Below are 13,250 nucleotides of genomic sequence, written 5' to 3'. Positions count from 1 at the left end.
GGAGAGAGTCTGAAGATGACCGGGTGCTGGTCATGGAGAGAGTGTGAGAGGGATAAGGTGATGATGATGGAAAAACTGTGATGGGGTCTAGGATCAGGGTGACGGTGAAGGAGTGAGTGTGAGTGGGTCAGTGCTACGGTGATGGAGTAAATATGTGTGGGTCATGCAGACAGTGATAGAATGAGTGTGATGGTATCAGGTTGATAGTGGCGGAGTGAGTGTGAGTGGTTCAGGGTGACAGTTACAGGAATATTGTAATGGGATCAGGATGATGGAAATGGACCGAGTGTGAGGGGGTCAGTTTGTGTGTGTGATTGCGCCAGGTTGACGGTGACCTAGTGTTTTTAAGGGGTTTCGGGTGAGAGTGCCAGAAGTGTGAGACGGGGTCAAGGTTATGGTGATGGAGTGAGGGGGTTAGCGTGACCACGTAACGGTCATAGAGAGAGAGAGAGAGTGAGGGGGATAGGGTGATGGTGATGGAGGGAGTGTGAGGGGATCAGTGTGTCGATGATTGAGTGTGTGTATGACGTTGTCAGGGTGACAGGGATGCAGTAAGAGGGAGGGTTTAACAATCATGATGAGGGAGTGAGTGCCATGTAGACACGGTTACTGTGACAGAGTGGGTATGAGGTGTTCAGCGTGGCAGTGAGGGTTTGAATTGTACGGTCAAGGACACAGGGAGGTATCACATGTGACTGGATCAGGGTGACCGCAGGAGAGAGAGGGTATCAGACTGATGGTGATGGAGTGAGCATGAGGGTTTCAGCTTGAGAATCAATGATTGAGTATAAGGAAGTCAGGTTCATGGGAATGGAGTGAGATTAAGGGGTCACTGTGACTGTGAAGGAGGGAGTCTGATGGGGTCCGGGTGATAATGGCAGAATGAGTGTCAGGGAGTTATGGTGGTAGTGACAGAATGAGTGTGAGCTGGTCAGGGTGACTGTGAAAGAGAGAGTGTGAGGGGGTTAGGGTGACGGCCATGTAGTGATTGTGAGGGGGTCAGGTTAATGGAGACTGAGTTTGATGGGGTTATGTTTATGGTGCTACGGAGTGAGAATGAAGGGGTCAGGGTGACGGGGACGGAGTGAGTGTGAGGGGTTCAGCATGATCCTGATGGTGTGAGTGAGAGGGGGCCAGTATGGCAGTTACAGTGTGAATCGGAGCGGATCAGGGTGATAGCGAGTGTGTGAGTGTGAGGGGTTCAGGGTGTGACTGAGGTTGTGAGTGTGTGCTTTTCAGGCTTACGGTACAGAATGAGTGTGAGGGTGTCAGTATGACGGTGATAGAGTGAATATGAGGTGGACAGGCTAACGGAGATTGAGTGATTGCGACGGAGTCAGTGTGACAGTGATAGACTAAGTGTGAGGGGGTCAGGGTGATGGTGATAGAGTAAGTGTGCGCGGGACAGGGTGACTGGGACAAAGGCTGTGTGAGTGCCTTTGGAACAGAGAGAACAGGAACAGAGAAACTGAATGTCTCAGCGTGACAGGGATGGAGTGAGTGTATGTTTCCATTAGGTTGGTATTCATAATTGAGTGTGAGTGTTTCAGGGTGACGTTGACTACGTGAGTGTGACCCTGTCAGGGAAACGATTGCGGAGTGAGTGTGAGGAGGGCAGTGTGACGGTGCCTGAGTGAGTGTGAGGCTTTCAGCTCATCACCCGTGACTGTCAGTGATAGAAAAATCTCTTTATGGGATCCCACAATTTCTTTCTGATCTTCCCACAATATCCAGGGATATACCTGGTTAGTTCCTAGGGATTTGTCTACCTTTTATGCATTTTAAAACCTCCAGTACCTCCTGCTCTGTAATGTGGACGCTTTTGAAGACATCACTGTTTATTTCCCTGACTTTCCCAATCTTTCTCCACAGTACGTTGAAACATAAAATTTTCGTTTTGGATCTCAGCCATCTCATCAGGTTCCACACTTGGTTGGCCCCATTGATCATTAAGGAACCATATTCAATCCGTATTTAATCTTCTGTTGTTTATATACTTGTATTTTCCTCAGTTTGAACTACCAGAGCTTTCTCTCGTCCCCTTTGGGCCCTCCTGATTTCCCACTTAAGTGTATTACTCCACCTGCAATGTTTTTCAATGGATTCCCTTAATCCAGCTGGCTATATGTGACACGTGCTCCATTTCTCTTGATCAGAACCTCAATATCTCCAGTCATCCAGGTTTTCTTACTTGCATCATCATTATTGTTCACACTAACAGAAATATGCTGGCCCTGAACTCTCACTTCATCTCTCTTCTGAAAGGTTCCCACCTGCCTAACGTCACTTTACTGCAAGTAGCCTCCACAATCAATTGTTTATTGCTCTTGACTCATATATTCTGGACTCAGGCAAGACCAGTTTTGAGCAATAACTTGTGAACCAGCCATGTTCTTTTCCATCACTACCTTCAAACTAATACGATTGTGGTGACTTTGCCAAAGTGTGTCCCCACAAACACCTCAGTCGCTTTCCCTTCCTTGTTTCCCAAGTGGAGGGCAGGATTTACGCTTTCCTGCAGTCCGACCATTGACATTTTGACTGGGACAGTTTTATGGAACATGCCTAACAAATCCCTCCCATCCAAGCTGTGAACATTCTGGCAGTCCCAGTCTCAGTTTGGAAAGTTCAAATACCTGACCATTGTAACGCTATCATTCTTACAGATATCTGAGGCCTCCCGACATATTTGATGCTCAATTTCCCACTGACTATTGAGGGCCTGTAGTGCAGTTATATCAAAGTGATGACCGATTCTCATTTCTCAATTCCACCATTAAGGCATCACTGGGCGATCTCCAGGAATATTCTCTCTAAGTGCTGCAGTGATGTTTCACTGATCAAAAACTCCAATCCCCTCCTCTCTCACCTCCTGTTCTTTCTATCCTGTAGAATCCGTTTCCTGGAACATTGAGTTGTCAGCCCTGTCCCTCCCTCAGCGGTGTTTCTGACATACCTATGGTGTCGTAGTCCCATGTCCATGCACCAAGTTCATCTGCTTTACCTGTTAGGCCTGTTATGTTGAAATAAAGTAGTTTAATTGATCAGTTTTCCCTTATATCTGCTGTATTCTTGCAGGCCTTGTCTAGTTAAATGGCTCTCTTGAAATTCTGTCCCAGCCTCAACATTCAGACTGCAGCCTGAGACCATCCCCCTCACTGTGAACAACACCCTTACCTTTCATGTCATCTGCAAAACGAGTAATGATACCTTCTGCTTTCACATCCTATTCATTAATGCCCATAAGGAAAATTAATGGTTCCTGCACAGTTCCCTGTGGTACACCCACTGGTGAAAAAATTTCAAACACAAAACCAACCCTCCAACAATTGTGGATTCAATATGCTAACTTGCCTTGGATCCCATTGGTTTGTTGGACCAGCCTTCCATATGGGACTTTGTCAAAGGCCATAGTGAATTCCAAAGAACCCGCATCATCTGCACTGCCCTCAATATTTTAAATAGTGATTTCAAAGAAAAGTCAGCTGAATTTATCAGACAGGATCTTCCTTTACCAAATCCGTGCTGACTATCCCTAATTGTCCCTCAGAACTGTTCCCAGTGATTTCTCTCATCCCTGTTGTCAGATATCTGCTGTGTAATTACCTGGCCTACCCCTGCTGCCATTCTTGAACAAAGGAACCACATTAGCGATCCTCCAGTCATTCGGCAGTTCACCCGTGGTCAGCAAAGTATTAAATATATCTGCCAGGGACCCAGCAATCTCCTCCCTTACCTCCCGTGGCAGCCTGGGATACATTTCATTGGGCAAGGGGAATTTCCCCACCTTTTGCCTGAGAAAACATTTAATACCTCTTTCTTGATCTTAAGATGTTCTTGAACCTCACCATCCCGATTGAAATCCCCGGCTACAAGGCCTTTCTCCTGTTTTAATACTGATGGGAAATAGTCATTGAATAATTCACCTAGTTCCTCTGGCTCCATGCACTGATTGTCCCTTTGTTTTCCAACAGGCCTCACTCTTTAGCTAGGAATCCTCTGACTCTGACTATAGTCATAAGATATCGGGTAGGTTTTCCTTAATAGTGTCTGCCAATGATATTTAATGGCCATTGCTTGCCCCTCAATTCTATGGTCCCCTGCCCTCCCTATACTTGTGAAGAGCTTCACCTGCTTTTATTGAACTGCATTTTGTCGATCAAACTGACGATATCACTTGATCAGTATTCACTAGTCTTGCTGCCTATGTCATTCCATCTTTCTTTATACACTAGTCATGGATCCTCACTGTATCATTTTAAAATACTCCACTTTCAAAATACAGTCCTGTCTGGAGGTAGCTCAAGACAGTCTCTGTTTTCCATTTCATTATAGGAGACTCAGTTGTGAGGGGGACAGACAGGAGACTGTGTGGCTGCAGAGGAGACCCCAGGATGGTGTGCTGCCTCCCGGGGTTCCAGGTCAAGAGTGTCTCTGAGCGGTTGCTGAACATTCTGAAGGTGGATGGAGAACAGCCAGAGGTCATTATGCACATCAATCCACATGACAGAGGTAGAAAAAGGTATGGGCTCCTGTGAAATGAGTATCGGGAATTAGGTAAGAAGTTAAAAAGCAGGATATTGAGGGCAGTGATCTCCATATTACTCCCAGTGCCACGTGCCTGTGAGTATAGAAATAGAAAGATAGACAGGATGAATGTCTGGCTGAGGAGCTGGTGTAGGGGCAAGTGTTTTCAGTTCTTGGATCATTGGGATCTCTTCTGGGGTAGAGGTTACCTAAACAAGTTGGGGGTAGGTTTGAATTGAACCACAGGGGTACCAGTATCCCTTGGTGGTGGTAGTTGTGGAGCTGGGAGGTGGAGGTGGAGGTGGTGAGGGTGGTTGGCTGACTGGTGCGCATGAAGCCTGACTGTTGAGTGAGACGAGTTCAGAGCATGGATTGGCTCTGAAGAATGGGATTTTCCAACTATAACAGAAATATGGCTGAGAGATATAGGACATACATACACTCAAAGTTTGTGAGAAGATTTGTAGCTTGGGTGCTCATTGTTGTGGTTCTGTTCGCTGAGCTGGGAATTTGTGTTGCAGACGTTTCGTCCCCTGCCTAGGTGACATCCTCAGTGCTTGGGAGCCTCCTGTGAAGCGCTTCTGTGATCTTTCCTCCGGCATTTGTAGTGGTTTGAATGTGCCACTTCCGGTTGTCAGTTCCAGCTGTCCGCTGCAGTGGTCGGGATATTGGGTCCAGATCGATGTGCTTATTGATTGAATCTGTGGATGAGTGCCATGCTCCTAGGAATTCCCTGGCTGACCTTTGTTTGGCTTGTCCCACTAATAGTAGTAGTGTCCCAGTCGAATTCATGTGGCTTGTCATCTGCGTATGTGGCTACGAAGGACAGCTGGTCGTGTTGTTTTGTATCTAGTTGATGTTCATGGATGCGGATCGTTAGCTGTCTTCCTGTTTGTCCTATGTAGTGTTTTGTGTAGCCCTTGCATGGGATATTGTACAGTACATTGGTTTTGCTCATGCTGGCTGTCGGGTCCTTCGTTCTGGTGAGTTGTTGAAAGAGAGTGGCTGTTGGTTTGTGTGCTGTTATGAGTCCTAGTGGTTGCAGTAGTCTGGCTGTCAGTTCGGAAATGCTCTTGATGCATGGTAGTGTGGCTAGTCCTTTGGGTTGTGGCATGTCCTCGTTCCGTTGTCTTTCCCCGAGGCATCTGTTGATGAAATTGCGCGGGTATCCGTTTTTGGCGAATACATTGTATAGGTGTTCTTCTTCCTCTTTTTGCAGTTCTGGTGGACTGCAGTGTGTTGTGGCTCTTTTGAACAGTGTCTTGATGCAAATTCTTTTGTGTGTGTTGATGTGGTTGCTTTCGTAGTTCAGGACTTGGTCTGTGTGTCTGGCTTTCGTGTATACCTTTGTGGTGAATTCTCCGTTCGGTGTTCTCTGTACTGTCACGTCTAGGAATGGGAGTTGGTTGTCCTTTTCTTCCTCTCTAGTGAATCAGATTCCTGTGAGTGTGGCGTTGATGATCCGGTGTGTGTTCTCTATTTCTGTGTTTGTAATGATTACAAAGGTGTCATCCACATATCTGACCCAGAGTTTGGGTGATTTGCGGTAAGTCTGTTTGTTCTAATCTTTGCATTACCGCTTCATCTATGAGTCCAGAGATGGGTGAGCCCATGGGTGTGCCGTTGATTTGTTCATGTATTTGGTTGTGTAATGTGAAGTGTATTGTGAGGCCCAGGTCCAGTAGTTTGAGCATGCCGTCTTTGTTGATATGTTCACCTTCCTGTTGTCTGTTCTGTATGTCCAGCAGGTTGGCTATTGTTTCTCTAGCTAGGGTTTTGTCGATAGAGGTGAACAGTGCCGTTACATCGAATGAGACCATGGTTTCTTCCTTGTCTATATGTATTTTTCTGATGATGTCCAAGAATTCCTGTGTTGATTGAGTGTCTGGATCTGCTGATCACGTATTTCAGTTTCTGCTGTAGTTCTTTAGCCAGTTTGTGTGATGGTGTCCCTGGTAGTGATACTATGGCTGAGTGGGATGTCACGTTTGTGCACTTTAGGTAGTCCATGGAATCTGGGGGTGTTGTTGCTTTCAGGTTTCATTATCTGTCGGTCAAATCTGGTTATCTGTCCTTTTTGTGTAGGTTCCTCAGTGTGTTGTTTGTCCTATTGGTGAGCTTTGGGATGGGGTCAATCTCCCTCTTTTTGTAGGTGTTGGTATCTGCAAGTAGTTTTTGCACTGCTTGAATGTAGTCTGTTTTGTCCAGGATGACCGTCATTCTGCCTTTGTCTGCTGGTAGTATGATTATGTTCTTATCGTTTCTTAGTGATTTTAGTGCTTCCCTCTCCTTGGTGTTGACCCCATCCCACAGCTCACCAATAGGATAAACAACACACTGAGGAACCTACAAAAAAAGGACAGATAACCAGGTTTGACCTGCAGATAATGAAACCTGAAAGCAACAACACCCCCAGATTCCATGGACTTCCTAAAGTGCACAAACCAGACATCCCACTCAGCCATAGTATCACTATGTGTTTGTCTTTTCCTTGTTATCAGAGGTACGATAGATTGTCTCACTGTTTGTTGTGTCTTTTCTGTCAGTCCATTATTCCTGAGTGTGCATTCTAGTGCTGCTAGGAAGTCTGCTGTCTTGGCATCCCTGTGATTGTATTTGAGTCCCTTGGCCAGTATTGTTCTTTCCGTGTCTGTGAGCTGTTTGTGGGAGAGGTTTTTAACCCAGGTGTGTGTTGTGGTGTCCTCTCTGTTGTGTGTTAGTTTGGCCATTTTTTCTTTTCGAACCTTTTTTTTTGCAGTGTGTGGTCCTGTTCTGTCCTATGGTGATGGCCTGTTCTATGGTCCGGGTCCATTCCTGATTGGTGGATTTTGAAATTAACGATTTTTGGCGCGCAATGTCTTGTCTGTATTTGTGTAGTCTGTTGTGAGCGTCTGTAATCATTACCTGGATCATCCTGAATCCATTCTGTCTGGCTGTGTCCCTGGCTTGTGGGTTGTTGACTGGTGGCCTGTATCTGACACATGGTGGAAGGATTCGATTCTTTTGGAACCGGAGTTGTTCACATGTTGCGCTTAGACGGTTGGCACAGGATTCCCATTTCCTGGCTTGTCTTAGCGTCTCTCGCCCGTATGTGTTCAAAGTTTGGAAGAAGATTTGTAGCTCGGGTGGTACAACTGGCCAAATGGTACAAACAATGGCCAATCTGGAATTCCCTTCCTCAGGCCATTTTGGAACATGTTATTTCAGAAAGGCAGCTTACTGCCATCTGCTGAAGGACATGTCCGGACAACGAAAAGCAACCACCATGTTCCATGAGTCAGTAAAAAAATCATTGAAGCTAACATGACAGTTTGATAAAGTGGTTGAGGAGGCATTATGAGTATGTAATAAGCAATTAAAAGGTTTGGAGTAAAGTTCCAGAATCAGTCCCTACCATGGTAGCTTCAATTAATAAAAGAGCATGAAATGAAAATGCTGGAATAATGAACGATAATGGCAGACCTACCAAAGGTTTGAAGCATGTTACATGGTTCAGTATTGTCCTTCAGAGGAGGACGTCTGACCTTCCTCCCTGGCCTGCCCTAACCATTCAACAATAATGTGATGGTCCTTTCCTGTGCCGAACCTGACTAAGAAACCCATCAGGAGAAAGTGAGGACTGCAGGTAATGGAGATCAGAGTTGAGAGTGTAGTGCTGGAAAAGCACAGCAGGTCAGGCAGCATCCGAAGAGCTGGAAAATCAACGTTCCAGGCATAACCCCTTCATCAGGTATCCGAATGAAGGCCACATGCCCGAAACGTCGATTCTCCTGCTCCTCGGACGCTGCCTGACCTGCTGTCCTTTTCCAGCACGACAGTCTCGACTGAGAAACCATTTGGTTGTAATAAAGCTTCTTAAGAAAGATCAACCATAATTAGCCGAGCAAGATGGCAGGCCTTCAAAAAGGTAGCTGATGACCACCTTCTTGGGATATGTGACGAACTTTTTCATAAGTCAGTGAAGAATTCAAAAAATGCAAATGACGGTGAGTCAGGCTCTTCAGACAGAGTCCGGTACACAATTAAGATTGACGATTGGATGCAAAGTCTCCTGTGATGTTGCTGTGAACAGCAAGAGAGTTCTTGCCAGTATTGCACTCCAATACTTGTTCATGATGTAAAGTGTCAGATTTATTGCATTTCAGTTTGTGACCGCATTCTGTGCATTTTCAATATTAGGATCACAGTGGTGATATCATGACACCAGTATTCCCAAACTTCAGTTTAATACTGAATGGACGGGGATTTGGAATACCATCGTTTGTTCAGGGTGAAATTTGAATTCAAAGAAAGCCTGGAATCGGAAAGAAAGCGAAATGGTGACCATGTAACCCGAGACAATGGAAAAAATACAAAAACAGCTGGTTGGAGAATGACAAGGCATCTGTCACCTTTCCATGGTCTGGCCGACATGAGATTCCAGACACACTGGGAAGCAATTGACTGTGTTCTGAAGTGGCTTTAGCAAGCTATTCAATGGGCAATTGGGGATAGGGACTCATTGCTGACCCTAACCAGAAAGTAACACGTGTAACAAAACCTCGCAACAACTATATCAATTAAATGTAATTGTTGCGGCAGTTCCTGATGTCATTTGAAGTATTTCACGTGAATATTCTAAAATGCACTTTGAGTGATTCTGCACCGTCTAAACGGACTACAATATAAATCAGTGGGACATTCAGAGTAGATCCAGTTCAACATTGATGTTTAATTGCAGAATTTTCAGCACTGAATTTTTAACCTAAATAAAAGTTTTAAATTGTGTTTATCGTCCAGAAATAAATAAAATCTGTTGCAATTCGTCTTCATAAATTGGTATTCCCTTCTGAAAATGATCAACGTTCTTAAAATAAATTTGTTTCGATTTGAATCTTACCAACAATCACTTCTTTCATCTGGCTTTGCTGTCACCATCACTTCCTTGAAACCATTTATGTAAATAAACACAGAAATAGAATTCTCAGAATAAATTACAGAAAACAAAACCCCAATTTATATTTCCCCACACGAATTGTGGAAGAAATGCAAACAACTCAGTGGATTCCAATACTAATTGATGTTAGGACTTTTTAATACATAAGTTGTATGATTGTTGAATGACAGAGGTATCAATTGTCATGTTTACTAAATAAAAACTATAATTAAGAGATACATTGGCACAGCTAATATTTCTGTCTCTCTTCTTCTCTCTTCCCCTCCTGCCTTCCCCCCATTTTTCTTTATATCTGATGCCGTGTTTTGCCTCTCCACAATCGGACAATGTTTTCCTTAATAACCTGATCCAACACCTCACCAACATATCCTCTCGGCCACATTCATCCATTTCATTAGGGGGATTGGAGTCAGTACAGCCAGATTTTCTCAAAAATCTGTCTGAGTATTGAGTGATCTGGAAAAGCTTGATAGGAATGAGGCTGCAATACTTTACTGTGTTAGTGTTTTCATTGTATCTCAGCAGTATTATTCTTGGCTTTGGAATGTTTAATGGTTCAGTGTAATGCTTATTGAGATTATAATTAACCTTCACTGCACATCTCATGGAATGTTTAATATTGTAGAGGTCGATTTATGCTGGAACGACTCTGTGTTGTACCTACGCTGGGAGCTTTATTTTCGGGAATCCTGGATGCAGCTCTTCACTGTGTCTAAACCAAAATGTATTTGACATGATTGCATTCAACAGCGCAATATAGAGGGAGAATTACCCAGTACATTACATGAGCTGTACAATCACGGAAAACATATGACAAAGCCATTTAAAGGGGCTTGGACTCCTACCCACTGTCTTTCTGATTTTGAAATGCTTGATACCAGAATAAAAAGGGAATAACACTATGCATCAAAACTTTGTTATACAAGTAGATTATCTTCGACAGGCACAGACATTTATACACACATACGCAAATCATCTATGAACAACCCTTGCAGTGTTTAATGGTTGAGTGCTGAGACAGCTCGAATATGCAATGTATGTATTCCATGCAACACATGCCGACAGTGTGCTTGATATGGTAGTTTAAATGTAGTTTTGTTCTGTCTTTAATCTTTTCTGTGACAACTGTGGTTGTGTTTGACAAATATTCAACAGAACGGGAGGACTATAAATGTAGTCACTGCATTAGAGACAGAGTGCGATGCCATCAAATAGGGAGAAAGGCGATCCCTGTCTTTTTTCATGATGAGGAGGGATTGAAGCAGCTGGGCTTCAAACATGAAATGGAGGTTAATTTAACTGAGGCCTATATAATTCTGAAAAGACTAACTTAGAGCAAAGGTCAATGATAGGGAACCAGAAGCAGCTTGTTCAGCCAATGGAATTTGTTCTTCCAAACAATGACATCATGGCTGAACTGATAATTCTCAGCTCCACTTTTCAGGGTTTTAACTGTAAGCATTGATTCAATTACCAAATCATAATCTGTCCATTTCAACCTTCGAAATACTAAATGACCCAACCTCGACAGTCTTCTGTGGAAACAAATTCCACAGATTCACTACATTCTGAGAGACAAAATTCTGTTCTGCCCGAAATTTGTGATCTCTAATTCAGAGATTCTACTCCCTGGTCCGAAACTCTCCCACAAGGGGAAACAACATTTCTGCATTTACACCATCAAGTTTCCTGAAAATAATAGATGTTTCAGAATGTAACCACTGAATCTTTTGTGTTGCAATGAGTATAGGCCCAAACGACTCAATCTCTACTCTCAAGACAGTCCCTCCATCTTCATGATTAGTCGACTAAACCTCATGTGGATTGTCTCACATTCCAGTGTACCTTTTGTTTGTGATATGTGTCCCAAGAACAGGTCACAGTATTCCAGCTGTGGTAAAAATAGAGCTTCTTTTCAGTTTTAACAAACATTATAGTCATACAAATATCCAGCACCGAAACAGACCCTTCACTCCAACTGCACTGACCAGATATCCCAATCTGACTGAGTACCATTTGCCAAACATTTGGCTTATCTTCCTCTAAATGTTACCTGTTCATATACCTATCCAGGTGCCTATTAAATGCAGTAATTGAACCAGCATCCACCACTACCGCTGGCAGCTTTTCCATACATACATGTGAAAAGGTTACCTCTCAGTTTCTTTTCCAACGTTTCTCTTCTCACCTTAATCTGCTGTCTTCTTGCTTTGGACTCTCCCACCTGAGGAAAAAGGCCTTGGCTATTTACCATATCAATGCCCTGCATGATTTTATAAGTCCTGTTCAGGCCACTCCTCAGCCTTCTTTCCTCTTGCTGCTGGGAAAAGAAAAGCCCCAGCCTATTCAGCTTCACCTTATACCTTAAACACTCCAGTTCCAGCATCTTTCTTGGAAATCTTTTCTACACCCTCTCAAGTTTCACAAAATCCTTCATAGAAATGGTCAACCAGATTTGTCTGTAATAATTCTAAATGTGGACTCACAAATGTTCTGTACAGCTGAGACATGACATCTCGACTCCTCCACATAATGTTATGACCAATGAAGGAAAACATGCCAAACACCTTCTTCCCCACCCTTATTCCTACAACTCCACTTTCAAGGGAATGATGCATCTGCATCGTTCGGTTTCTTTGCTCAGCAAAACTCCCCAAGGCCCAGCCATTAATTGTATAAGTCCTGCCCTGGTTTGCCTTAAAAAAATGCAACACATCACATTTATTTTATAAACCATGGGTTCATGAAAGACAGGTCATGTCTAACTGATTTATTGGAATTCTTTGAGGTCATAATAAGTGTGGTAGACAATGGGGAACTGGTGAATGTGGTGTATCTGGATTTCCAAAAGGCATTCAGCAAGGTGCTCCACAAAAGGCTGCTGCATAAGATAAAGATGCACAGTGTTACGGGCAATGCATTAATATAGACAGAAGATTGGTTAACTAACAGAATGGAAAAATTGGGCAAAAATTGGGGATAAATGGATGTTTTTCTGTTTGGCAATTAGTGGCAAGTGGTGTGTCTCAAGGATCAGTTTTGGGACTGCAATTGTTTACAATTCAGATAGATTGCTTCGAGTTAGAGACCCAAGTATAGTGTGTTGTAGTTCTCAGAAGACATTTAAATGAGTGATGAAGCAAAGTGTGCAGGAGGATAGAGACAGGTTAAGGGAGTGGGCAAGGGTCTGGCAGATGGAGTACAATGTTAGCAAACATGAGGTCATCAATTTTGGCCGGAATAATAACAAAGTGGTCTACTTTAAAATGGTGAAAAGGTACAGAATGCTGCTGTGCAGGCCGACCTGGGTGTTCTTGTGCATGATACACAAAAGTATAGTTTGCAAGTCCAGTAGCTAATTAGGATGACAAATGGAATAATGTCCTTCATTGCCAGTGCATAGAGTTGAAAATTAGGACTTTCTTCTGCAGCTGTATAGGGCGCTGGTGTGGCCACTGTACACTTTTCATTGACTGACATGAGATGGCACCGGAATGTGGTTTGCTGAGGAGTTTGACCATGTTGGTTCTGGAAATTAGAGGGTTGGCTTGTGAGGAGAGATTGAGCAGACTGAGATTATACTCATTGGAATTCAGAAGAATGGGGGAGGGGGGATTGTAAAATTATAAATGGGATAGATAAAACAGAAGCAGGGAGGCTGTTTCCACTGATGGGTGAAATCAGAACTACAGTGCAAGCCTCAAAATAAGGGCAACTGATTTAGGACTGAGTTGGGGATGAACGTCTTCACCCAAAGGCTTGTAAATCTGTGGAATCCCCTGCCTAG

The sequence above is a fragment of the Chiloscyllium punctatum genome, chromosome 34, assembly GCF_047496795.1.
Source record: "Chiloscyllium punctatum isolate Juve2018m chromosome 34, sChiPun1.3, whole genome shotgun sequence".
Lineage (NCBI taxonomy): Eukaryota > Metazoa > Chordata > Chondrichthyes > Orectolobiformes > Hemiscylliidae > Chiloscyllium > Chiloscyllium punctatum.
Note: the sequence above shows the minus strand (reverse complement) of the source record.